This window comes from Lathyrus oleraceus, chromosome 1 (genome assembly GCF_024323335.1).
Source record: "Lathyrus oleraceus cultivar Zhongwan6 chromosome 1, CAAS_Psat_ZW6_1.0, whole genome shotgun sequence".
In the NCBI taxonomy this organism is placed as follows: domain Eukaryota; kingdom Viridiplantae; phylum Streptophyta; class Magnoliopsida; order Fabales; family Fabaceae; genus Lathyrus; species Lathyrus oleraceus.
This window is the reverse complement of record NC_066579.1, coordinates 361,872,525-361,900,507: the sequence shown is the minus strand read 5'-3', so window position 1 is coordinate 361,900,507 and position 27,983 is coordinate 361,872,525. Positions and strand designations below refer to the sequence as shown.

Here is a 27,983-nt window from a genome sequence, read left to right as displayed (position 1 = left end):
TATGGACAAAATATACTCAAGTGTACTCAACATTCAAAATGATTTTCAGATGTTTTATCTTTCCGCACGTCATTGTCTAGCATTCATGTTTTTAGATGCAATGTTTATCAAAAACTCGGACGTTTTTTGCAAACAAAACAGTAGAAATAAAAAAAACAAGAGAGCAATTTGACTGAATAACGACTTTTATTGATTGAAAATGGCCTATAAAGGCAAATACATCAGGAAGCAATTCCTAGGAAGAGGTAATTGCGCCAAAAGAGAAAATAAACCATCCTATTGGCAATGTGAACACGGCATTCCACTATTTTCCAATTATGTTATGACTCATAGATCTTCAATTTCCCCAAATTCTTTTCTTTCTGAGAAGAGTGATTGGACCGATCATATCCTTCAAGATGGTAGACACTGAAACGCGATGAAGTACAGATAACTCAGACTGTAGTCTTCGCTTTAATCCCTCTTTTGCCTGAACCGCCTTTTCAGGTTTTCAATCCACCTGGATACCCATTTTTGCCTAAGCCTCCTTTGCAGGTTTTTGACTTACCGGGTGTACATATTATTTTTTATTCTTTATCCCTAACTTTTGCCCGAACCTTTTTCTTTTCTTTTTGTCTTGGTTCGCCGGGATGCCCTTTTTTTGCCTGGATTTTCTTTCTTTGTCCAGCGGGTCAGTTTATGCGAAGTATTTTTTGACTACATCTGAATTCACAGGAGACGGAAAATCTTCACCATCCATAGTTGTAAGCATCAAGGCTCCACCAGAAAATACCTTTTTAACAACATATGGACCTTCATAATTCGGAGTCCACTTGCCCCTGTTATCTGTACCGGGAGGAAGGATCCTCTTTAAAACTAAGTCACCTATCTGATAGCTTCGAGGATGCACTTTCTGATCAAAGGCCTTCTTCATCCTTCTCTGATATAGTTGTCCATGGCACACAGCTGCTAATCGCTTTCCCTCAATTAAATTTAACTCATCAAACCTGGCTTGAACCCACTCAGCCTCGTCAAATTTTACATCCATCATCACCCTCAAAGAAGGGATTTCAACTTCTACTGGCAAGACTGCCTCCATGCCATACACAAGTGAAAACGAAGTTTCCCCGGTTGACGTACGCACTGAGGTACGATACCCATGCAAAGCGAAAGGCAACATCTCATGCCAATCCTTGTACGTCACAACCATCTTTTGCACAATCTTCTTAATGTTCTTGTTTGCCGCCTCTACAGCACCATTCATCTTTGGTCTGTAAGGAGAAGAATTATGGTGTTCGATCTTAAAGTCTTTGCAAAGCTCTTTCATCATCTTGTTATTGAGATTCGAACCATTATCAGTGATGATTCTCTCAGGAACCCCATAACGACAGATAATTTCTTTCTTAATGAATCAAGCAACCACTTGTCTAGTAACATTAGCATAGGAAGCTGCTTCCACCCACTTGGTAAAGTAATCAATCGCGACTAGGATGAAGCGATGTCCATTAGAAGCAGTAGGTTCAATCTTTCCAATCATATCGATGCCCCACATCGCGAATGGCCAAGGAGAATTCATAATATTCAGAGGGTTTTGTGGTACACGCACTTTATCTGCATAGATCTGACATTTGTGGCACTTCCGAGCGTATTTGAAACAATCAGATTCCATGGTTATCCAGTAATAACCGGCTCTTAACAACTTCTTGGCCATTGCATGACCACCAGCATGGGTACCGAAAGATCCCTCGTGTACTTCCTGCATTAACATGTCTGCTTCGTGTCTAACCACGCATCTGAGCAGAACCATGTCAAAGTTCCTCTTGTACAACATATCATCCTTGTTCAAGTAAAAGCTTCCAGCTAGCCTTCTTAGTGTCTTCTTGTCATTCTTTGACGCTCCTTCAGGATACTCTTGGCTTTTGAGGAAATTCTTAATATCATAAAACCGCGGCTTCTCATCAATAACAGACTCAGCTGCAAACACATACACATGCCTCTCGAGTCGATTCACAGCAACGTGTGGCACATGATTCTGCCAATGAACTTTAATCATGGAAGACAATGTGGCTAAGGCATCAGCCATTTGATTTTCATCTCGGGGTACATGATACAACTTTACTGTCTTGAAGAAAGTCAGGATCCTTCTGGTGTAATCTCTATAAGGAATCAAATGCGGCTGATGAGTATTCCAGTCTCCAGTGACTTGGTTAATCACTAGAGCAGAATCTCCATAAATGTCCATAGTTTTGATCCTTAGATCGATGGCTTCCTCAATCCCCATGATACAGGCCTCGTACTCAGCTTCGTTGTTGGTTACTTCAAAAGTCAATCTGGCGGAAAAAGGTATGTGTGCACCTTTAGGATTAATGAGTACTGCCCTAACTCCATTTCCATTCACATTTACCTCCCCATCAAACATCAGTGTCCACTTGTCATCGGGATCCGATCCTTCCTCGACAAGAGGCTCTTCACAATCTTTCATCATTAAGTACATGATATCTTCATCGGGGAATTCAAACATCATCAGCTGATAGTCATCAATTGGTTGCTCGGCAAGGTAATCAGACAAAGTACTACCCTTGATGGCCTTTTGCGACGTGTACTGGATATCATACTCTGTCAAAACCATCTGCCAACGAGCCACTCGTCCGGTAAGAGCCGGCTTTTCAAAGATATACTTTACTGGGTCCATCTTAGAAATCAACAAGGTAGTATGGTTCAACATATATTGTCTTAGTCGGCGAGCAGCCCATGCCAAAGCGCAACAAGTTTTCTTGAGCAGCGAATATCTTGTTTCACAGTCGGTAAACTTTTTGCTAAGGTAGTATATTGCATGCTCTTTTCGACCAGACTCGTCATGTTGTCCCAATACACACCCCATCAAATTCTCTGTTACTGAAAGGTACATTATCAAAGGCCTCCCAGGAACTGGAGGTATAAGAATTGGAGGTTTCTGCAAATATTCTTTTATCTTATCAAAAGCTTTTTGACAATCATTGTTCCACCTAATTGCTTGATCTTTTCTTAGAAATTTAAATATCGGTTCGCACGTAGCTGTTAGGTGAGATATGAACCGTGCAATGTAGTTCAGCCTCCCTAAAAACCCACGAACCTGCTTTTCCGTTCTTGGTTCAGGCATTTCTTGAATAGCTTTTACTTTCGCTGGATCGGCCTCAATCCCTTTCTCACGGATAATGAAACCTAACAGCTTTCCAGATCTCACTCCAAATGTACACTTGTTTGGATTCAGCCTCAGTTTGAACTTTCTCAATATTTCAAACAACTTTTGCAAGTTTACCAAGTGCTCCTCTTCTGTCTGAGACTTCGCAATCATATCATCCAGGTACACTTCAATTTCTTTGTGCATCATGTCATGAAAGAGAGTCGTCATAGCTCTTTGGTAGGTAGCACCGGCGTTCTTCAACCCAAATGGCATTACCTTATAATAGAACGTGCCCCAAGGTGTAATGAATGTCGTCTTCTCCATGTCTTCTGGCGCCATCTTGATTTGATTATAGCCAGAAAATCCATCCATGAAAGAGAAAACCGAGAACTGAGCAGTGTTATCGACCAATACATCAATGTGAGGTAATGGGAAGTCATCTTTCGGACTGGCTCTGTTTAAATCTCGGTAATCGACACACATCCTGACTTTACCATCCTTCTTCGGCACGGGTACGATGTTGGCCACCCAAGGGGATAATTGGTAACTGCTAGAAAACCTGCATCCAACTGTTTCTGAACCTCCTCTTTGATCTTGACAGCCATATCAGGACTAGTTCTGCGAAGCTTCTGCTTTACCGAAGGACAATATTCTCTGAGAGGTAGCTTGTGCACCACAATATCTGTATCCAAACCAGGCATATCTTGATACGACCATGCGAATATGTCCACATATTCTTGCAACATTTCAATCAGCCCTCTCTTGACCTTTTCCTCTAAAGCAGCCCCTATCTTGATCTCTTTCTTTGCGTCCTCAGTACCAAGGTTAATGACTTCCAACTCTTCCTGATGAGGTTGAATGACCCTTTCCTCCTGTTTCAATAGTTTGGCCAATTCTTTGGGGAGTTCACAATCTTCTTCACTCTCCTCTTCGGCTTGGTAAATGGGATTATCGAAGTCATACTGAGCCATAACAGAACTGTTTTCAATGGAATCCGCAAGATCAATTATGCACGAACAATGTTTCATGCTTTATTTTAGAAAAGAGTTCAAGAAAGTCACAAAAAAAAACATTGCCATTTTTATTGTTTTGAAAATGAAAGTAATAAAAACAGAAAGACAATGAACACAAATTTGATTGCAAAACGTCTTTTATTGATGATAATCATTGAAAATTTAAAACATGATGTGGCCCTACAATGAACAACTACGCCTTGGGCAGAGCGTAGGGCTTTCATGCAAAATGAAAAACAGAAGAAAATTACTCTGTCTGAAGAGTAACTTGGACTATTTCTTCAGCAGTCCAATTGTTGATCTTCTCCCCTGGAGCACACGGGCGCACCCAATTATCCATATCACAATCACTGTCACCATCTTCATTGTCTGTTGCAAAGACATCCCCGTGATTCAACAATCCAACACTAGTGAAAGCACACGGCCCTTTCTGATTCTGGACACCCTGCTCTGATGATTGAAAAGGCTGATAACCAATGCCAAACATGTCTTCTTTTATGGGCACATCAATCACCTTGCCCCAGCCTTCCGCGTTACCTGAATGAATGACCTCCAGAGTTTGTTTATAGGACGCAATCGAGGTACCTGGTTTCTTCTGTTCAACAAAAGCCACCTTCTCAATACTGACAGTCTCAAAAGCTTGACATAGAGTTTCATGAATTTCGCCATCCATCTCCACATATTTGAAGGAGGATAAATGGCTCACAAAGATGTCCTCTTCGCCACACACGGTCACAACTTGACCATCCCACACATATTTTAGCTTTTGGTGGAGAGTCAAAGAAACTGCTCCGACTCCATGTATCCAGGGACGCCCCAACAGACAACTATATGCTGGTTGAATATCCATCACATAGAAGACAATATTAAACACTTCCGGGCCGATCTTCGCAAGCAACGTGACTTCACCAAAAACTGATCGCTTGGATCCATCAAAAGCACGAACAACAAGATCACTTGGTGTGAGAACAACCCCTTCGACATCGAGCTTACTCAGAGCCTTTTTGGGCAGCACATTCAAAGAAGAACCGGTATCAACCAAAACATGCGACAAAACCGCGCCTTTGCATTCCATTGTGATATGCAGAGCTCTATTGTGATTGCGACCCTCAGGTGTCAAGTCTAGATCCGTGAATCCCAAACCATGTCTCGTGTTAACATTTGCAATAACACCTTCAAGTTGGTTAACAGAAATCTCTTTAGGCACATAAGCCATATTCAACATTTTCAACAGGGCGTTACGATGTGCCTCGGAACACATCAACAGAGAGAGAATAAAGATTTTTGACGGTGTCTGGTTCAACTGATCCACGATCTTGTTATCACTCTTCTTGATAATTCTCATAAATTCCTCCACGTCCTTCTCAAAAGAACTCTCGGGCACTTCCTTTCGCACTGGTTCTTCTTCAACTACAACTTGTTTTCCTTTTATTCTAGCAAGAGCCTCAGCATTGTTATCCTTCGGAACCTGTGGTGCAAACAAACGACCACTTCTCGGAAATCCTTCGGGTCCTCCCACATTACCCACAGGCGAACCAACTGTTACTGGAGTCTTATTTGACGAACCAATCGTCACTGGAGTATGATTTACTGATCTGGTATGATTCTCTGGTCTTCTATTTCTGCAAAAAAGCATTGTCATATGGCCACGGAATTGCTCTATTATTCTCAAAAAGTCTTCCACTAGAAGCAGCAATGGCGGTAGGAGTACTGATAGTTACTGGAGCATTAATAATCAAAGGAACACCAACAGTCACCTGTCATACCCCAAAATTTGCCCGTTAATTTTGCAAGACATTTTTTAAGGCACCCCAACTTATTTTCCAAGGCATTGACCTTAAAGGAACCAAGACCCAGCTCACAGATGGCCAAATCCTGAAAATGGCCCAAGCTGGCATGCTCGCTAGGCGAGCAAATCCTTCGCCTAGCGAACCCTTCGCTACAATACTCGCCTAGCGAAGCTTGCAAATACCAGAAAATTCTGGGCTTCATTCTGAGCCCATTAGGTCACAAAAACTATTATAAATACCAAGGACTTCATTCAGAAAGGGAGAACGAAGAGGGAAAGAAGACGGGAGCAAGAGAGAAGGCGCAGCAAACCCTGGAGACTAACCCAGAGAATTCAGAGCAACCCTAAAGGAAACCCTGAAGGAAACTCATCTGCATCGAAGTCACCTCCGCCCAACTCAATCCGACTCACCAATTCAAGGTTGCAATTCACTTGCAAACAGGTTTGCATTACCATTACCGCTTTATGTTCTTAATTTGCATGTGATATTATAATTGAATTCATAAATATATTTGAGGTGTTGCATGTGAATTTAAGTGTGCCTGAATATCTTGAATGTTGAACCATATAATGACTGTATTAGATGCCATAGGGCGCGAAGCATGCGGAGATCGTACTGTTCTGAAATTCAAAACCCGCAGCAGCTCGCTAGCACATCGCTAAGCGAGCGTGTAGCGAGTATTCGCTAGGCCTTCGCTAGGCGAGGCAGAGGCGAACGTGACAGTCGCTAATATTTTGGTTGTTCTGTTCTATGCTTATCTCATCTGTTCTATGTCAATCATGCGTTATTTTGCCTAACATTCCTACTGCTGTGTTTCTTTTGCGGTGTAATCCTCGATTGCACCCCCATCTGGTATTCTGACCTGTTTGCTGAATATTGTAAGGACTCACATATTCCCAGGAAAAAGTAGCTTTCTAGGTATTCCACTTTATTTGTGGGATACCCTTGTGGAGATCCATCCTAATTATTTAATTGATTTTAATGTGGAGATTCATCCTAATTACTTAATTGATTTTAATGCGGAGATTCATCCTAATTACCTAATTGATTATAACATGGACTTAATTACTTAATTGATTACAACTACCTAATTGATTGTAAAACATTGCCTTTGAATATGTGATCTTGGACTTCTCTTTGTTGCCTTACGGTATTACGGTATTATGGTCATGTCCCACGGATGTAGGGGTACACTTAGCAAAGACCCTTCGGTTAAATCATCATGTCCCTATAAAATAAATCATGGCCCCTCGGACGTTGCCTGCGAATATATGATTTTGTCCCTCGATGACCCTTCGTTGTAGCCTACGGTTAAATGATGATCGTCCCTTCGAATGCTAAGGTATCCTTACAAATGTTGCCTTCAATGACCAAACGATGACCCTACGATGTCCTTTTACATCCAAAGGGTAAAACTATTTACTTCTCAATAGTAAGGACAGTTTTACCCTCATAAGGATAGGAAATGCCCATAAAGGCCTTGGGTAGGTATGACCCTTAATTGCTGATTCACAACCTAAAATATTTTTCACCCCACACCTTTCAAAACATCTTTTAGAAAATCACCACTTGGTATACATTCATACTAGAATCATTACCGAGTTATATTTTTCTAAACAACTTTCAAAACTAAACGAGATAACCACTTTGTATACATTCATACAAGAATCATTACAAAGTTAAATTCTCTTTTCAAAACATTTTCTAAACAATTCACAACAACTTGTTCCAGACAAACATAAGTGATCAAGCAATTAAGAGCCCATGGATAACCATGGATACAAAGGGTGCTAACACCTTCCCTTTGTATAATGTACCTCCCGAACCCAAAATCTAATTTAGGTCTTTCCTGTTCTTTTCCACCTTTCCTTATTGGATAAAAGAAAAGTCGGTGGCGACTCTTGCTATCCGCGACATTTGCTTTCCAAAGCAAAAACACATAAAGTCAGTTCACCGTATGACAGAACTGGCGACTCTGCTGGGGACTTAAAAAGAGAGGTTACCTTCAAAAAAAACAAGATCACTTATTCAAATTGTCTGATTTACTTTTAAGGGATTGCTTGGGTATTTTATGCTTGAGTGAAAGATCCTACACCCGGATCTAGTGTACCTTAGGTAAGTAGCAAAAGATCATCGCGACTATCCGGCGTATACTGGAATGGTCAAAATGATGGCTACGGTTAATGTGACACTTTGGATGTCCTGATGTTCCTCATGTTTACTTGAGGAAAAATTTGGCTTCCGCGTGGGGTCATCAAAACATTAACCAGACCTTTAGAACCCTAATTGACTCGTCCTAGCCATTAGAAAGTAGTGAGATAACTGACTTCGGTTCCGACTGGGGTTGGTTGAGACTCGATACTACACTCTTCGAGATTGGACTTTAGGGAAGCTTCGGTCAACCACTTGGTGTTGCACTGAAGTGGACTTAAAGGAAGGTCAATGATTGGAGATCCTTCTAGAACCCGGTTACTATTCTAGGACAGGTTGAACCAACCAAACTTCAGTGGGGAGGGTACTTACCTATGGAACTCATGCAAGCCTTAAAACCTAGGAATGATTGTTGTGTGGCTTGTTTATGCTTGTTACTTATTTAACATCATAACATCATAACATCATGACATCATAACATCATAACATCATGGCATTGTACTAACCATTTCAAGGACTTAGGGATTTAGCTTTGCTCTGTTAAACAGGTTATGGCTTCTAGGAAGACCATCCGGATCAATCTTGTAGCGATCTCTCCTCAACTCAAGGATTTAGTGTTAGAACTTCCCGATCAGGCTCAGTTCATCAAGAAACATGGTTCTATTCTCAATTTGGTTACCACTGGTTTCAAAGAAGATATGATGAGAGTTCTATTCCAGTTCTTCGATCCTAAACATCATTGCTTCACATTTCCAGATTATCAGTTGGTACCCACATTAGAAGAATTCTCCAGGATGCTTGGGATACCTATCCTTGATCAAACACCTTTCAGTGGTTTAGAAAAGATTCTGAAGTCTGAAGAAGTTGCCGCGGCTTTACACATGACAAAGTCCTATATTGAAACCAATTGGGTAACGAGAAGTGGAGTTAAGGGTTTACTCGCCAAGTTTCTGATAAATAAGGCCCGAGAATTCTTAAAGGTTATGAATGTCCATGCTTTCGAAGACGTTCTAGCATTACTAATCTATGGTTTGGTGTTATTTCCTAATCCAGACCAATTCGTAGACGTGAATGCCATTAAGATATTCCTCACTCATAACCCTGTGCCTACCTTGCTTGGAGACATTTTGCATTCCCTTCACACCCGTACTATGAAAAGGCAAGGGACTCTCATGTGTTGCATACCTTTATTGTCTAGGTGGTTTATTTCGCACCTTCCTCAATCAGTCTTGAAGAATGAGCAAAATCTGAAATGGTCTCAAAGGATAATGTCGCTCTCCCATTCAGGCATCCGTTGGTGTCCTCATCTCAAAGAAAGTGTTATCATCATTGACCGTTGTGGAGAATTCTCTAACGTGCCACTCTTGGGGATAAGAGGAGGTATTACTTATAACCCAGCTTTAGCCCTACGCCAGTTGGGGTATGCTCGAAGAGAGGTTCCACATGAAAGAATTATTCAAGGCACTGTGTTTGACTATGACACCGATTCCCAAGGTCTCCGTCAGAGATTTGTACGAGCCTGGGGCATGGTGAAAAGAAGCACTTTAGGACAGAAAAACTCTATTCCTATGGAACCTTATCTCAGATGGGTACGCGCCAGAGCTCGTGAACTTGTCATGCCATACCTTGCAGTCGGGCCGCTGATTGTTGAACCAGAAGTTGAAGGAGGTACTCCTCAGATCATTCCTTATCCAGATATGCCTACCGATGTTGAAGAATTAAAGAGATCCTGGATCCAGTTGAGAGAGGAAAGGGATACTTTTGAGACTCAGTTCGTTGCAGAAAGGAAGAAAGTATTAGAGCTCACTAGCCAGCTTAATGAGGAACGAAGACTCAATACATATCTTCGCCCAAAAAGAAGTCGTCCCTGGGAGACTTGAGCTTTCATTGTATTTTTATTATTTCCCTTTTGTAATGAACATTGATTAAGGAAATTATTAATAAAGATTCCCCTCTTTTTGGTGGTTTACGCAAAGTTAAATTCCAGGAGTCCTTGAAAACATTTCATACATTGCATAGCATAACATAACATTGCATAACAGGTATCCTAAGAGATCAATATTCTCACGGTCTTCCTTCTAAACAGAAAAATGGCTCTCGAACAAACTGTCAAAGATCTCCAGGCTTAGAACGCTCAATTCCAGGAGATGATGCTGAGCTTATCCAAGGGGCAGGAGGAACTGAAGGCTCTCTTGCTCGAGAAGAAGAAAGACCAGAAACCTGTGAGTTACATTAACCCGGGAAGAAGGCGTAAAGGACAGGCTGCGGGAATCAAGATTAGACTTCCAAAAGATCAAGAAGAGGAGACGGAGAATGATTCAGAAGAGGAGAATGTTGATCCTCTCAACCAGGAGGACGACGATGAAGATTATGAAGATGAACAGTACTCTCCAAAAGAGGATAAGTATAAGTTGTTGGAAGAACGCATGCTAGCTATGGAGGGTCAGAAGGCGCCCGGTCTGGATTTCGAAAGCTTGGGACTGGTCTCTGATGTGGTCATTCCTCGCAAATTCAAGATCCCCACTTTCACTAAGTACGATGGTGCGTCTTGTCCTCAGATGCATCTGAGAGCTTATGTGAGAAAGATTCAGCCGTATACCACTGATAGGAAGCTATGGATCCATTTCTTCCAAGAGAGTCTATCTGGCACACAGTTGGAGTGGTATTATCAGCTCGAGAGCTCTAACATCCGCACCTGGACTGACTTAGCGACGGCTTTCTACAAGCACTACCAGTACAATTCTGAATTGGCGCCTACTCGGCTACAGTTGCAGAATATGACTATGGGATCTAAAGAAAGCTTCAAAGAATATGCTCAAAAATGGAGAGATTTGGCTGGCAGAGTCAAACCCCCTATGACTGATCGAGAATTAGTGGATATGTTCATGGGTACACTGACTGGTCCATTCTACAGCCATCTACTGGGAAGTTCTTCATCAGGTTTCACTGACCTTATATTGACGGGTGAACGCGTTGAAAGTGGTATTCGAAGTGGAAAGATACAGGCAGCTACCTCCGCAAGCACCAGAAAGACCCATCAGGGAAAGAATGAATCAAATGCTGTGTACGGCGAAAGGAGTCATAACAAGAAAAATCGTGACCATGCCGTTGGAGCAGTTACGATTGCAGCACCGCCATCTCAAAACTTCCAGCACAGACAAGACAGGCCAAGAAGGCAGTTTACCAAGATCAATATGACTTTAGCACAGGCACTGCAGGGTATGCTAAAAGCAAATTTGATTACCCTCAGAGATCCTCCTACGAATCCTGTCGCACCTCGAAAAACTGGGGATACGACTTCAAAGCGAAGCGCGATCGCACGCTCGCAATGATGGACTGAACAGAGTCACCACCGAACTTTATTTATTCCTAAAAAGGAAAGGGGAAATATCGATAAAACCCAAGACAAAAGAAAAGGATAAGATATGGTCATCGCAACCAATATCAGGGTTCGGGAGTCGATTACGCAAGGGGAAGGTATTAGCACCCCTCACGTCCGTTGTACTCAACGGGAACCATTAGGTCAGTTGTGTGCATTAATGTTAGTTGAAATGTTAGGCTTTTCAGTTATTAGGTGGGAAAGAAAGAGTAAAAGAGAGGAAAATGTTTTTGGATTTTTGACGAAGGACTAAACCTAAGTTTTTTATTAATGGGCCTGACAAGATTTAAAAATCCTGCTCCTACGTATCTCAACAGAGAAATCAAGGCTTACGTAGTTATGGGTAGAAAAATGTTTGTTTGTTGGTCGATTTTAGCGAAAGCTATATTGTATTAATCGACGAAAACATTGTTTTACCCAAAACAGATGAGGAGTGGACGCATACCACACATCGAACGGATTTATAAATCTACATTCGGAAAAGCGTCACTTATCTCGACTCAACAATCGTGGCCGAAACATTGTTTTGTATCACTTAAGACAATATATCTTTCATTTATGAAAAAGGTTCTTTGATCAATCGCACGGCGACGAGAAAAAAGGTTTGATTGGTTGGATGTATTTTGAGTGATGGCGAGAACTTGGATGAGCGAGATATACATCTCGAATCCTAGCCTCAGGAGTGCATGGTATACACCATGTTCCATTTCCATCTTTATTGAAAAAGTACTAAGGTAGGAATTAGGTATTTTGAAGTTTGAAAGACGAGTACTTGTGACCTACAAGCTCTTACAGCTTGGGTCTAATACTCGGGACTACGTCTGGACATTCCACCCAGGCAGTCTGTTTCTTTCCAATATTGCTAAGAAAATGATTCGGATATTTATGAATGTTTTGGAGGGAAGACGAATATTTATGGCTTGCAAGCTCTTACAGCTTGAGCCTAATATTCGGGATTACGACTGGATATTCCCTCCAGGTAATCTTTTTCTTTCAACTTTATTAAGAAGAGGTTTTGAATCTTGGAGTGTGAAAGAGAAGACGAATATTTATGACTTGCAAGCTCTTACAGCTTGAGCCTAATATTCGGGATTACGACTGGACATTCCATCCAGGTAACCTTTTTCTTCACGTTTTATTTAGAAAAATGATTTGAATATTAAAGAGAAGACGAATATTAACGGCTTGCAAGCTCTTACAGCTTGAGCCTAATATTCGGGATTACGACTGGACATTCCATCCAGGTAACCTTTTTCTTCCAATTTTTATATAGAAAATGATTTGAATATTAGAGTATTAAAGAGAAGACGAATATTAACGGCTTGCAAGCTCTTACAGCTTGAGCCTAATATTCGGGATTACGACTGGACATTCCATCCAGGTAACCTTTTTCTTCACATTTTATTTTATTAAAAGAGATACATTTGGATAGAAAGATTAATGTGAATGTTTGAGGTGTTGGTCAATTAAATTCACATGGCGCATAAGTTCGTGGAGAATACGTCCAAAAGTAAGTCGAACGAAATAAATAAATAAGTAAGTTATTTACAACACATTAAAAATTAAACCGGAAAGAATAAAATCAACAAGCGTAAAAAAAAAGGACATGATAAAAAGGTACAAAATGGTGAAATAAATAGTAAGAAATTATAAAAAAAATAGCAAGCATAAAAATAAAAATATATGAAGATATGCTATTCCCAAGTATCGAACTCGTCCCACTAAAGAAGATGACATTGCCTTCTCTCCACTCAGCTACTCATGGTCATTTGTTAGCTTAACAACAACTTAAATATATAAAGATAAATTAAAATAAAAACTAACTAAAATGGGTTGTTTAAGCTAATGGGCAACTAAAGCCCACGAAAATGGTGAGAGAATCCCAAGAGCCAACCCTAGCCGCATGGCTGTTGGGTGGAGATAACAAGGCTGACCATCATCAATGCCAACTGTAGTTAACGAAAAGTTGCAAGGAAAAGCCAAACGGTCATTAAGTGGCACAGTAACCCTCACAGGTGGGTTTTAAATGGGTTTTAAACGCCTTAAAATAAATAAAAGAAACAAACTGAAAGAAAGTGAAACAAATCACCACATATTCGTTCATTACCCTCAAAAAGCAAATCCATTCTCTCAATCTCTCTCTAAATGCAAACAAGCCATGGCTTCAAAAAATCAACAAAACTCTCACCTTTCTCGTTGGTTTTTCAGACGGATCCTCTTCACTGTGAATCTCCTGCTCCCACGAACTTCTATGCTTCGTAACTCGCTAGTGGTCGCCGAAAGCCGTCAACGGCAGAAGGGTTTGTTGTGTGCGAAGCTGACCGTGAGCGCGAGGTTAACGATCCTTGGGATTCCGTGGTCGCGACCTGGTGGAGGAGGCCGCTCTTTCTTTTTCGGTGGAAAGGTATTAGGGTTTTTCGCTTTTTAGTAGCCGTCGAATTCTCTAGGGTTTTTCGTTCTCCCCCCCTTTTGCTGATTAGGTTTTTCTTTTATATTCACCCTGTTTAGGGTTTTGAACTGGTTCCTCAGATCAAAAGGGGCAACCTGCGAAATCCTTTAGGGCGCTCAGCTTGCATCGGTCCATTTGGATGTTTGGATTTGGAAAAGGTATTCTGAACTCATGCTTTTTCTCTCTGTTTTGTCTCTATGCCATTTTGGGATTTTTTCTGAAATTTTAACTGACTTGTTGTTTTGCTTTTACTGCAGTGAATTCGGAGTATTCATGAGTAACTTCGGTTCTTGGGTGGCTTGTGAGAGGATTATCAACTGTCAATTTCAAGCTTGTGATCAATTATCCGGAAAATCCTAGCAAATGCAACCCTCGCCTTCGTAAACGCAGCCATGGTAGGTGCAGATTGCCTTAGATGTTCCTTAATCTTTTGATCAATTGAACTGTGTTTGTTGCTCTTCAAACTGCAGGCAGTAGGACCTCACATTTGCCTTGTGTTTGTAACCTGAATTATGCTTGCTATCTTTACATTTGAAACAGTTGATTATTTGACTCATGCGAATTTATTTTGATTGTTTCAATGAAGTAATTGCAGTTTCCAGTTCAATCAATTTCCTTGGAGAACTATACATTTGACTTCAGCTTCTTCATTTGATAAAAACAGTCTTTCCCCGTCTCTACAAATACTTTCCAACAACTGCCCCAACCTTACGACCTCAAGCCAACACTCACTTTCACGCAAGCAAACTCACTGTGCTGAGATAAGCTCATTAATCGCCACTGAGTTGAAGGGAGCACGGGAAAGTTCAAGAATGAAAGGGGGTTTGCTGAACTGAAACCTCTTATCCTACCAGAACAGATTGCTACTGATGGTGCTAAGACATTGCTGAGGATCAGTATCCATTTGTCCTACTAAAACAGTGCTGTAAAAGATGGAAAAAAGGACTGGGTGGTTTTTACTTTTCAATTATAGATGAAAATGATATTGATCTTGTATGTTTTCAACTTTGATCGTATAATTGTGTGTGAAATCTTATTTGTAAGCCCATGAATCGAACAGGTCAAATGTGCAAGTACTGCATGAAGATCTTCAGACTTCAACACGAGCTTGCGATATTAACATGAGATTGTAATATGTAGCTTCGTCAAGCCCATAGAGAGCATCAATCAAGTGCATCCGTAACGACGCAGGATCTTTAGCCATCTTCATTCCTAACTCGCCGGCAACACCAAACACAGCTAGTGTCGATACTGCCGCATCAAAAGCATGGCTTTTGTCAACTGCAACAAAGGCAGCAAAGAATAAGTGGTCACGTGTGAGCTTCTTTGCTTTTTGTAGTGAGGTGAAGGTCTCCTCCATTAAGAGCCATGTGTTTTGCTAAAATTGTTCTTTGATATCTCTTATCCTCTGCTGATTTGTTCTTTGGCAGGTCACTGGTTGTAATTTTGGTGAAATTTGTTGGATAGTTGGAAGTTCGGTCTCACGAGCAAGGCGTTCTGCAGCATCCAATGCATTGCCGGTTTGAGTTTGTTTGAGTTTTAAATCTCTTGAACTTGGCTCTCATTCTAGTGTGGACCTCTCTCTTATTGGAAGTGTGAGTGATGGATTACTCCGGCTATAACTCTTGTTGGAAATGTGAGTGATGGATTACTCCGGCTATAACTATCGTAGTGTAAACATTGGCACAACAACTTTCTATCTCACAGTAAGGTATACAAATCTAGAAGATTGGCCAACGGTGTAGAAGTCTCCAAGGTCTCCTTTGCAAACCTCTGCTGCTTAAAAACCGGAAATGCCTCCAGTATTACCGTATTCAATAGTCGAAATGCCAATTTAATGAGAACAACTCTTGTATCTGCTGTGGCGAAGAACGTTGTAATCCGGAAGTCTGCTTCAACAAACTTGCTAGCTAAGTTGCTGTCTTGAAATGAGAGACTAGGCCTTGAAGATGGGGGGTTATTATGGTATGCTGCAAACTTGTTTTTTTTTGTGAATTTTGAAAATTAAACTTGTGCTTCTTTATTGGTTTCAGGTGACACCGTAACTGCAAGTGCATCATCCTGAATTTTGGGTGACGGCGGTTAGAAGAAACGCAGAATTGGCATGGCTTTGAGATGCAAAGAAATAGCGTTTAGAGAAGGTTCTACGTTGTGATTAGCAGATAGTTTGTCGATTTTGCTTTCATCATCATGTAAAAACAACAGTTTTGTGAAATCCTGTCATAATTATATACAAATCATTCCATTTTTTTTTTGATAGGCTTATGGTTAGAATCCTTTTGACCAATTCAGGAACATCCAGGTTTTCATTGTGATTCGGTTCTGATTGACTTGTTTGTCTTAACTATTCAAGAGTCATAACATTTGAACCATTCTGCGATTTTCGCCACAAAAATTCCGCAAGTTGTTTAACATGATAAGAAGAAATATGAGTAACTGTTGTCGTCAATAAATCACATAAGCTAAATGTGACTAATAGAATCTGCTTTGGCAAACTGATGCTTATCAGAATCCATATTTCTGGGAGTATTAGATTCTCTATAACTGTGAAAAGTACTAGATAAACTTTCATCTTCAAGTTTAAAGAGAACTAAATTCAAATTAGATATCATGCATCTAGACATATGCTGCCGCAGGCAGGTCCCTAAAATCTTCCACCTTTCATCTTCTGTATTAGTTATGAAAGAATTCTGAGCAGATTCACCATATCAACCTCATAATGATTACAGCCATCGTGTGCAATTAAGAAAGGCTGCACCATGAATAGAAGGGCTTCTGGTTTTCTACGAAGCCAAGCTAATGAAAAATATAAATAATATTCAATTAAATCAAGGATTTCAAGATGCTTTTTGACAGGATCTTTGCTAATAGACCTCAATTGACTCCTCAAAACAGCTCTTAAATACACCTTCCAAGTGACACTGTGAAGCTTTCTTAAGAGTTGAACTTGGCTGAGAATAATCCATACCGCAGGCATAAAAAAAATCTTGAATACAAAAAGGAGGTTTCTTCTTCAGTTTTAAAGAGGGGTTTGAATTGAGAATGAGATAAAACGGAAACATCAAATCTATCACTCTTCTTTTGAGACAGTTCTCCTTGGGTACTTCCGTCTGTCGCATCATACCCAATGTACCACAGCCCATGATGGAAAAGTAAGAGTAAGATCATGCTGATTAGATAACACGGAGTCAACAAGGAATTTTATTCCAAAAGATCAAACCCGGCATATAACTTTTGTTTGAAACTATCACTTGATTTCTCGTATTAAATCATTGACTCTTCGGAGTAAGAGCCTTCTCCGTCAAATTCTATAGAAGTGTCAGGCCAACTTGGATGCTCTCTTATCAGTTTTGATAAGTAGCAAAGTGCCAAATTCACTTTAACATGAAACTCCAGATGCACCCATACATCAGCAGATAAACAGTTAGAGGATTTTCCTGGCAAAGGCTTTAATGTACTGGACAGAACATCGCCCAATTCATTTGCTTGATCAGCAGTCCCAAGCATGCTCGGAGAAGGTGAGAAATACTCCAATGCCTCAAGAGGTATACCGTATCTTTTTAGAGCAGTAATTGTCATCAAAGTTGCCCACCTTAAAAGGATGGTTGAATTTTGCTCTCCTACAACATTCCGTGTGCTATTCTTTGTTGCAAGCATTTGACAATAAAAACCAACAGTAGGGTCCAAAAAAAGAACCAGAATTGGACATAACGGTGGACTTTGGATCCCCGATCTCTATGGAAAACTGTGGCATTCTATGAAAAGATTGATAATAATTGCCCATTTCCCCCTTCAAAAGGCTAGCCGGAAATGTATACTTAGTAATTAAGTGATGCTCTAATGGTCCACCATGGCCCTCAACAAGGCGACAAATGACTAGTGCAAGTTGTTCGTCCTCAAGGGTCTCTGCATAAATATTTACAGTAGAAGAATGTGATTGATTGGGACAATTTTTTTTTCAGGACCAAAATCGGGGTATGACAGTTGCCCCTATTTAAGTATCTTCTACTTGAGAATATGAAGCAGGACACTCTTCATATGATCATAGTGGGAGATGGTTAAATACTAAGAAGACCCGGATTTTGATCCTGAATCCCTATGACATGATGTGACATGATATGATATGATATGATATGATATGATATGATATGACATGATATGCATGGATGCATGATTCTTTTTGTAATTTTCATCTGCTAGGGATATGATGGACCCTTGACAGGAGATGCTACTAGACAAACCAAACTGTGGGGAATATTGATGATCCACAGGGAGACAGACAAATGGTAAGAAACAACTTGCTGGGGAAACAATCCTGTTGGAGAAACAGGCACACACTGGGGAGTATTCAAAGTGAGATTTGATGAACGACACTTAGAATACAAGGGATCTCGGGAGTAAGTTCACACATGACTTACCGAAACCGAATGAAGGAAAAGATGCTACAACAGGTTCATATATGACCTGACAACGCTGGGGAATAATCAAGGAGAAAACTCTTCAGGACAGGTTCATGTATGACCTGACACCGGAATAAGGGTTCAACAACAGGTTCATACATGACCTGAATGGTATTGAACAAACAGAAAAATCTTCAGAGCGGGTTCAAGTATGACCTGACACCGGAATAAGGGTTCAACAACAAGTTCAAACATGACCTGAATAGGATTGAACAAAGAATCTTCAGAGCAGGTTCAAGTATGACCTGACACCGGAATAAAAAGGTTCAACAACAGGTTCATACATGACCTGAATAGGATTGAACAAAAGATCTTCAGAGCAGGTTCAAATATGACCGGACCCCGGAATAAAAAGGTTCAACAACAGGTTCATACATGACCTGAATAGGATTGAACAAAGAATCTTCAGAGCAGGTTCAAGTATGACCGGACCCCGGAATAAAAAGGTTCAACAACAGGTTCATACATGACCTGAATAGGATTGAACAAAGAATCTTCAGAGCAGGTTCAAGTATGACCTGACCCCGGAATAAAAGCTCAATAACAGGTTCATACATGACCTGAATAGTATTGAACAAAAATTGGAAAGACTCTTCAGAGCAGGTTCAAGTATGACCTGACCCCGGAATAGCAACAATTGAACTTGAAAATGACCGGGAAAACCGGATGTTGGTTTAGGGATACCAAAGACAAGCTGGAATTAGAGGTCAAAGGATCTAGGATCGACAACAAGACCTGGGTCAATGCAAAATGAGCATGAAGTACATTTCGGCTATGCATGATTTGAATTTCCTTTTATGCATGATATATGAATGATCATGATTATGAGAATGCTGACACTGGGCAGACTGGGAGTTTGTAAAGGCTTTTTATGGAAGCTCATGATTCCTCAACACCGAGAACTCAACCAAATATTTTATGATAGATGTTGTCAAAGGAGGATTTTATCCAGTTTGATAGCCACAGCTTAGCCAATGGATCCTTTTGGAGGATTAATGAATCGTGCTAGCATAATTTTCGGGCACTCGTCTTAAACTCAATAGTTGTTGACGTATGGCAGCATTTGTTTGAGCAGTTTGAAAGCATGAAGAAAAAGGTTCTGCCCCTCTGTGGCTCATCTTGCCCCAGTTTGTTGGGTCTTTGGGAATGTTCACCTTGAAAGTGGGTTTGGAAACAACTTTCCATGAGACTACCTCGAGATGGCTTGCCCCAAGTGTTTGAAACTTGTAACGGTCTGAACTTGGCTAACCAAATGTTGGAATGGTAGACTCTTGATTGACTTTCCTTGGATAGTTGGACTTACTGAGCTCTGAGGTGGCTTGCCCCGGTCTAAGTCTTGAAGCAAATTACTCTTGGCGAGATGACCCTTAGGGTGATTAGCTCGAATTAACTGATGCTCAAAACGCTTTGCCCCTGAATAGACTTCTTTCACTTTATCAATTTCCTCAACTGCATATTGTTGGCATTTCTTTGATGCTAAGTGTTGACTCGCAAATAAGATTGTTCATTCAAAAATGGTAATTTTAATTCAATGCTTATGCAAAAATTTGAAATCAAAATTTATTGATATGAATGGGTGAAATACAGTGAACGGGTCAATGATAAGAACACAATGATGATCTAGTCACTCACAGTACGCAAGTTGGTGCCACCAAATGATTAACAAACATCGTTTAGAGTCAGGTTAACACAACCTTGTTGTAGTATGCTTTCAAAATAAACCATGCCTCAATTAGGTCTTTTAAGGGTTGTAACGTGGTATGGTTCGCGGTTTCTTTTGAAACAAAAGGATATAAGGCTCAAAATTTACTTTTACCCACCCCTTCTTCTTGATGATCTCCAGTTCCTATGTTCAGTTAATTCAATACACGCATTCGACTTCCAAGAGGGTTCGAAGGTGTGATGAGGATTCAAGACGAATTTTCTTGAAATGGCAGTCACCTTATTTTATTTTTGTCGAGGATTCAATGACCTCTTTTGATTGATTTATTTTATCCCTAATTTTGCCTGGACCGTTTTTTTTGAAGCTTTCGGTCCATCGGGATGCCCTAACTTTTGCCTAAGTCATTTTGTGGTTTTTGACTTAGCGGGCTTTTTTATTTTATTTTTTAAAGGTATTGACTGCCACATTATTGGTGGATAAGGATCAACCAACACTAATTTTAGCTTTTCTCAACTTCTTCGACATTTTAACATGTGCGCGAAGGATAACATGTGGTTGAACCTAATTGGAGGATGTATATATGGACGATTTTTGAAAGATCGAATGCACGATCAAACTATCTGAACATAACTACCCTGCCCCAGGTTAAGATTAAGGGTTTTAGATCCGAAATAAACACCAACTTCTAGGCTCAAAGTGGTTGTCCAAGGATTAACTCCTTATCACTCCAGTGTTTGGGGATTTGAAACAATGCCTTACATCCTCGACAAGGTTTTACTGAAAAGCATACCACAACAATTTCAGGTGTTTTATTTTCATCATCCTCCCTCCAATCTTTGTTAACACAACGGTTTGATAAACAAAAGTGAATGAGATGAGTATTTTTGTTTTTGACATGAATGAAAAACGAGTGAATACGAATGGATCAATTCAAAAGATGCATAAACATTTCATTAATCATACCAATTCAAAGAAAACAACAATGCTTAAAAGCAATTAACAATCAACATGCAAGGAAACTACAAAAGAAATGCTGAAACAGCCAAATGATTGCCAGATTTAGGGAATTGATTTCTTCAAACTTGAAGATTGGGATCAACCAGCTTTTTGACATGATGATCTTCAAATTCTTTTCTTTCAATCTCATCGTCGAACGCAACCCTCTTGGATCCACTACTCACTTCTCCTTTTCTTTCATTGGTATAGGTCGTGACATTGGAAATCCAAGGCGGTATCTCAATGCTCTTACCAGGAAACAATGATAGCTCACTAGCCACATCCCTGACATCTTCCTTGTGGTACAAAACCTTGAGGGTTTTCAAGGGTCCTTTCCCTTTCTCACTACCTGGCCCAGAAATCAAGGTATATGTACCTGAGCCTTCTTCCTTGAGTGTTGGTGACCTTATGTCAATCAATCCTTGCAGCTTGAGCTTAAAACTCTTGCATTCCTTGATGGGGTGCCCCATTGTTCCAGTATGGTATTCGCACTTGATCTTCGGGTGATCTTCTTCAAAGACTAAACTCTTCTTGTTAATCAGTCCTCGTACCAAGGCTTTTAGCGCACAGCAAGAATCTAGGTCATGTCCCAATGCCCCTTTATGGAATTCACACGTTGCATTTGGATTGTACCATGGTAGGTATGGTGACACAGGCGTGAGAGCTCGAGGGGTCACCAAAGCATTCTGGATCAGTAGCGGGTAGAGCTTGCTATATGGCACCGGAATCGAGTCATTGTGATCCTTGTTCCTCTTGTTCTGATTCTGATTTTTGTTTTGAACCTGGTTTTGGTGACTTTGAGGAGCAATAGCCAGAGGATGTTGATGATGACGTCTTGAGGGAGGTCCATATATTGGTAAATGAGGAGTTGCCACATAGAATTTCCCTTGACTTAGGGTAACACCAGATGGATGTGGAATAATAGCTTTCTTTGTTGCAGCAGTGTATATTGGGTGACCCTCTTTTCTCAACAAGACTTGCAGGGTTTCCAAGACCCATCTCATTTGGCTCTTCAAAAGATTAAGTTCCTCCTTCAGTACTTCTTGGCTTTTCCTTAGCTCGTCCATCATATCTCGAGACATGGTTCTTTGTTCTAAACGCGTGTTGAGAATCACTTCGCTTCACGGACAAAAGATGGATGAGTTTTTTTGGTATTTTGTCTGGAAAATGACATGCGTTATGATGAGATGCAGATGCAATGAAATGTGAATGAATGCAATGCAAGCCATGCATATTTGTGTTTTTTTTTCAATACACGGGTTCAAAAGTCCGAGGTACTGATAAATTTGATTGCTTTTCCAAAACGGGGTTCTCACCGGGTATGATCTAGGGTTACAAAGGTTCATAGAGTCATGGATCCATTAGACTGTTTGCTACCTGCGGCAACTTACTTGCCGGGCATCAACTCCATCTAAAGAATCTACTCTAAGTGAGGTTCTCGCATCGATCCAACGAGAAATACATCTCGCAGACCCACACTACGCAACCATCTTTCCTAGTTGGGCAAAGAACTAAGGTTCTACAAATGGTTCTCAGAGTCATGGATCCTAAAGAAAATATCGAAGCTTACGGCAACTTACTTGCCGAGCGACAACATCCTCTCAAGAATCTACTCTAAGTGAGGTTCTCGTACCGACCCAACGAGAAATACATCTCGCGGACCCGCACTACTCAACCTCGTCCTATCTTATGTTTTTACTCGAGACTCGGGTAAAAAGTCTTTCCCACATGGTTTGCAATCAAAATCCAAGTACCCAACACGGTGGAACCAATATACAACAAATATCAATATAACAATAAAGATATTAAAAAGCAACAAATAAGGGAAAAACCACACAATTAAACAAACAAAGGCACACAACCGTCCTAACTAGGCTTGACTCGCTTAGGAATTGGGTGATTCCCTAGCAGAGTCGCCATCTGTCGCACCTCGAAAAACTGGGGATACGACTTCAAAGCGAAGCGCGATCGCACGCTCGCAATGATGGACTGAACAGAGTCGCCACCGAACTTTATTTATTCCTAAAAAGGAAAGGGGAAATATCGATAAAACCCAAGACAAAAGAAAAGGATAAGATATGGTCATCGCAACCAATATCAGGGTTCGGGAGTCGATTACGCAAGGGGAAGGTATTAGCACCCCTCACGTCCGTTGTACTCAACGGGAACCATTAGGTCAGTTGTGTGCATTAATGTTAGTTGAAATGTTAGACTTTTCAGTTATTAGGTGGGAAAGAAAGAGTAAAAGAGAGGAAAATGTTTTTGGATTTTTGACGAAGGACTAAACCTAAGTTTTTTATTAATGGGCCTGACAAGATTTAAAAATCCTGCTCCTACGTATCTCAACAGAGAAATCAAGGCTTACGTAGTTATGGGTAGAAAAATGTTTGTTTGTTGGTCGATTTTAGCGAAAGCTATATTGTATTAATCGACGAAAACATTGTTTTACCCAAAACAGATGAGGAGTGGACGCATACCACACATCGAACGGATTTATAAATCTACATTCGGAAAAGCGTCACTTATCTCGACTCAACAATCGTGGCCGAAACATTGTTTTGTATCACTTAAGACAATATATCTTTCATTTATGAAAAAGGTTCTTTGATCAATCGCACGGCGACGAGAAAAAAGGTTTGATTGGTTGGATGTATTTTGAGTGATGGCGAGAACTTGGATGAGCGAGATATACATCTCGAATCCTAGCCTCAGGAGTGCATGGTATACACCATGTTCCATTTCCATCTTTATTGAAAAAGTACTAAGGTAGGAATTAGGTATTTTGAAGTTTGAAAGACGAGTACTTGTGACCTACAAGCTCTTACAGCTTGGGTCTAATACTCGGGACTACGTCTGGACATTCCACCCAGGCAGTCTGTTTCTTTCCAATATTGCTAAGAAAATGATTCGGATATTTATGAATGTTTTGGAGGGAAGACGAATATTTATGGCTTGCAAGCTCTTACAGCTTGAGCCTAATATTCGGGATTACGACTGGATATTCCCTCCAGGTAATCTTTTTCTTTCAACTTTATTAAGAAGAGGTTTTGAATCTTGGAGTGTGAAAGAGAAGACGAATATTTATGACTTGCAAGCTCTTACAGCTTGAGCCTAATATTCGGGATTACGACTGGACATTCCATCCAGGTAACCTTTTTCTTCACGTTTTATTTAGAAAAATGATTTGAATATTAAAGAGAAGACGAATATTAACGGCTTGCAAGCTCTTACAGCTTGAGCCTAATATTCGGGATTACGACTGGACATTCCATCCAGGTAACCTTTTTCTTCCAATTTTTATATAGAAAATGATTTGAATATTAGAGTATTAAAGAGAAGACGAATATTAACGGCTTGCAAGCTCTTACAGCTTGAGCCTAATATTCGGGATTACGACTGGACATTCCATCCAGGTAACCTTTTTCTTCACATTTTATTTTATTAAAAGAGATACATTTGGATAGAAAGATTAATGTGAATGTTTGAGGTGTTGGTCAATTAAATTCACATGGCGCATAAGTTCGTGGAGAATACGTCCAAAAGTAAGTCGAACGAAATAAATAAATAAGTAAGTTATTTACAACACATTAAAAATTAAACCGGAAAGAATAAAATCAACAAGCGTAAAAAAAAAGGACATGATAAAAAGGTACAAAATGGTGAAATAAATAGTAAGAAATTATAAAAAAAATAGCAAGCATAAAAATAAAAATATATGAAGATATGCTATTCCCAGGTATCGAACTCGTCCCACTAAAGAAGATGACATTGCCTTCTCTCCACTCAGCTACTCATGGTCATTTGTTAGCTTAACAACAACTTAAATATATAAAGATAAATTAAAATAAAAACTAACTAAAATGGGTTGTTTAAGCTAATGGGCAACTAAAGCCCACGAAAATGGTGAGAGAATCCCAAGAGCCAACCCTAGCCGCATGGCTGTTGGGTGGAGATAACAAGGCTGACCATCATCAATGCCAACTGTAGTTAACGAAAAGTTGCAAGGAAAAGCCAAACGGTCATTAAGTGGCACAGTAACCCTCACAGGTGGGTTTTAAATGGGTTTTAAACGCCTTAAAATAAATAAAAGAAACAAACTGAAAGAAAGTGAAACAAATCACCACATATTCGTTCATTTCCCTCAAAAAGCAAATCCATTCTCTCGATCTCTCTCTAAATGCAAACAAGCCATGGCTTCAAAAAATCAACAAAACTCTCACCTTTCTCGTTGGTTTTTCAGACGGATCCTCTTCACTGTGAATCTCCTGCTCCCACGAACTTCTATGCTTCGTAACTCGCTAGTGGTCGCCGAAAGCCGTCAACGGCAGAAGGGTTTGTTGTGTGCGAAGCTGACCGTGAGCGCGAGGTTAACGATCCTTGGGATTCCGTGGTCGCGACCTGGTGGAGGAGGCCTCTCTTTCTTTTTCGGTGGAAAGGTATTAGGGTTTTTCGCTTTTTAGTAGCCGTCGAATTCTCTAGGGTTTTTCGTTCTCCCCCCTTTTGCTGATTAGGTTTTTCTTTTATATTCACCCTGTTTAGGGTTTTGAACTGGTTCCTCAGATCAAAAGGGGAAACCTGCGAAATCCTTTAGGGCGCTCAGCTTGCATCGGTCCATTTGGATGTTTGGATTTGGAAAAGGTATTCTGAACTCATGCTTTTTCTCTCTGTTTTGTCTCTATGCCATTTTGGGATTTTTTCTGAAATTTTAACTGACTTGTTGTTTTGCTTTTACTGCAGTGAATTCGGAGTATTCATGAGTAACTTCGGTTCTTGGGTGGCTTGTGAGAGGATTATCAACTGTCAATTTCAAGCTTGTGATCAATTATCCGGAAAATCCTAGCAAATGCAACCCTCGCCTTCGTAAACGCAGCCATGGTAGGTGCAGATTGCCTTAGATGTTCCTTAATCTTTTGATCAATTGAACTGTGTTTGTTGCTCTTCAAACTGCAGGCAGTAGGACCTCACATTTGCCTTGTGTTTGTAACCTGAATTATGCTTGCTATCTTTACATTTGAAACAGTTGATTATTTGACTCATGCGAATTTATTTTGATTGTTTCAATGAAGTAATTGCAGTTTCCAGTTCAATCAATTTCCTTGGAGAACTATACATTTGACTTCAGCTTCTTCATTTGATAAAAACAGTCTTTCCCCGTCTCTACAAATACTTTCCAACAACTGCCCCAACCTTACGACCTCAAGCCAACACTCAGTTTCACGCAAGCAAACTCACTGTGCTGAGATAAGCTCATTAATCGCCACTGAGTTGAAGGGAGCACGGGAAAGTTCAAGAATGAAAGGGGGTTTGCTGAACTGAAACCTCTTATCCTACCAGAACAGATTGCTACTGATGGTGCTAAGACATTGCTGAGGATCAGTATCCATTTGTCCTACTAAAACAGTGCTGTAAAAGATGGAAAAAAGGACTGGGTGGTTTTTACTTTTCAATTATAGATGAAAATGATATTGATCTTGTATGTTTTCAACTTTGATCGTATAATTGTGTGTGAAATCTTATTTGTAAGCCCATGAATCGAACAGGTCAAATGTGCAAGTACTGCATGAAGATCTTCAGACTTCAACACGAGCTTGCGATATTAACATGAGATTGTAATATGTAGCTTCGTCAAGCCCATAGAGAGCATCAATCAAGTGCATCCGTAACGACGCAGGATCTTTAGCCATCTTCATTCCTAACTCGCCGGCAACACCAAACACAGCTAGTGTCGATACTGCCGCATCAAAAGCATGGCTTTTGTCAACTGCAACAAAGGCAGCAAAGAATAAGTGGTCACGTGTGAGCTTCTTTGCTTTTTGTAGTGAGGTGAAGGTCTCCTCCATTAAGAGCCATGTGTTTTGCTAAAATTGTTCTTTGATATCTCTTATCCTCTGCTGATTTGTTCTTTGGCAGGTCACTGGTTGTAATTTTGGTGAAATTTGTTGGATAGTTGGAAGTTCGGTCTCACGAGCAAGGCGTTCTGCAGCATCCAATGCATTGCCGGTTTGAGTTTGTTTGAGTTTTAAATCTCTTGAACTTGGCTCTCATTCTAGTGTGGACCTCTCTCTTATTGGAAGTGTGAGTGATGGATTACTCCGGCTATAACTCTTGTTGGAAATGTGAGTGATGGATTACTCCGGCTATAACTATCGTAGTGTAAACATTGGCACAACAACTTTCTATCTCACAGTAAGGTGTACAAATCTAGAAGATTGGCCAACGGTGTAGAAGTCTCCAAGGTCTCCTTTGCAAACCTCTGCTGCTTAAAAACCGGAAATGCCTCCAGTATTACCGTATTCAATAGTCGAAATGCCAATTTAATGAGAACAACTCTTGTATCTGCTGTGGCGAAGAACGTTGTAATCCGGAAGTCTGCTCCAACAAACTTGCTAGCTATGTTGCTGTCTTGAAATGAGAGACTAGGCCTTGAAGATGGGGGGTTATTGTGGTATGCTGCAAACTTGTTTTTTTTGTGAATTTTGAAAATTAAACTTGTGCTTCTTTATTGGTTTCAGGTGACACCGTAACTGCAAGTGCTTCATCCTGAATTTTGGGTGACGGCGGTTAGAAGAAACGCAGAATTGGCATGGCTTTGAGATGCAAAGAAATAGCGTTTAGAGAAGGTTCTACGTTGTGATTAGCAGATAGTTTGTCGATTTTGCTTTCATCATCATGTAAAAACAACAGTTTTGTGAAATCCTGTCATAATTATATACAAATCATTCCATTTTTTTTTTGATAGGCTTATGGTTAGAATCCTTTTGACCAATTCAGGAACATCCAGGTTTTCATTGTGATTCGGTTCTGATTGACTTGTTTGTCTTAACTATTCAAGAGTCATAACATTTGAACCATTCTGCGATTTTCGCCACAAAAATTCCGCAAGTTGTTTAACATGATAAGAAGAAATATGAGTAACTGTTGTCGTCAATAAATCACATAA

The 27,983-nt window shown here is 40.3% G+C and overlaps 1 long non-coding RNA gene across 7 annotated transcripts; it reads left to right on the top strand.

The window, feature by feature from the left end:
- The first annotated feature begins 13,531 nt into the window (after positions 1-13,531).
- LOC127136592 (uncharacterized) lies at positions 13,532-27,777 on the top strand. Of its 7 annotated transcripts, none has more exons than XR_007808681.1 (5): positions 13,534-13,879; positions 13,984-14,082; positions 14,182-15,267; positions 15,355-15,889; positions 27,556-27,777. It is a non-coding gene; the product is annotated as an uncharacterized LOC127136592 (long non-coding RNA). The 7 variants fall into 7 exon arrangements; XR_007808680.1 differs by lacking the exon at positions 27,556-27,777 and adding an exon at positions 15,958-16,181; XR_007808682.1 differs by lacking the exon at positions 27,556-27,777 and having other exon boundaries at positions 13,537-13,879; positions 14,182-14,319; positions 14,511-15,267; positions 15,355-16,181.
- Positions 27,778-27,983: the final 206 nt, after the last annotated feature.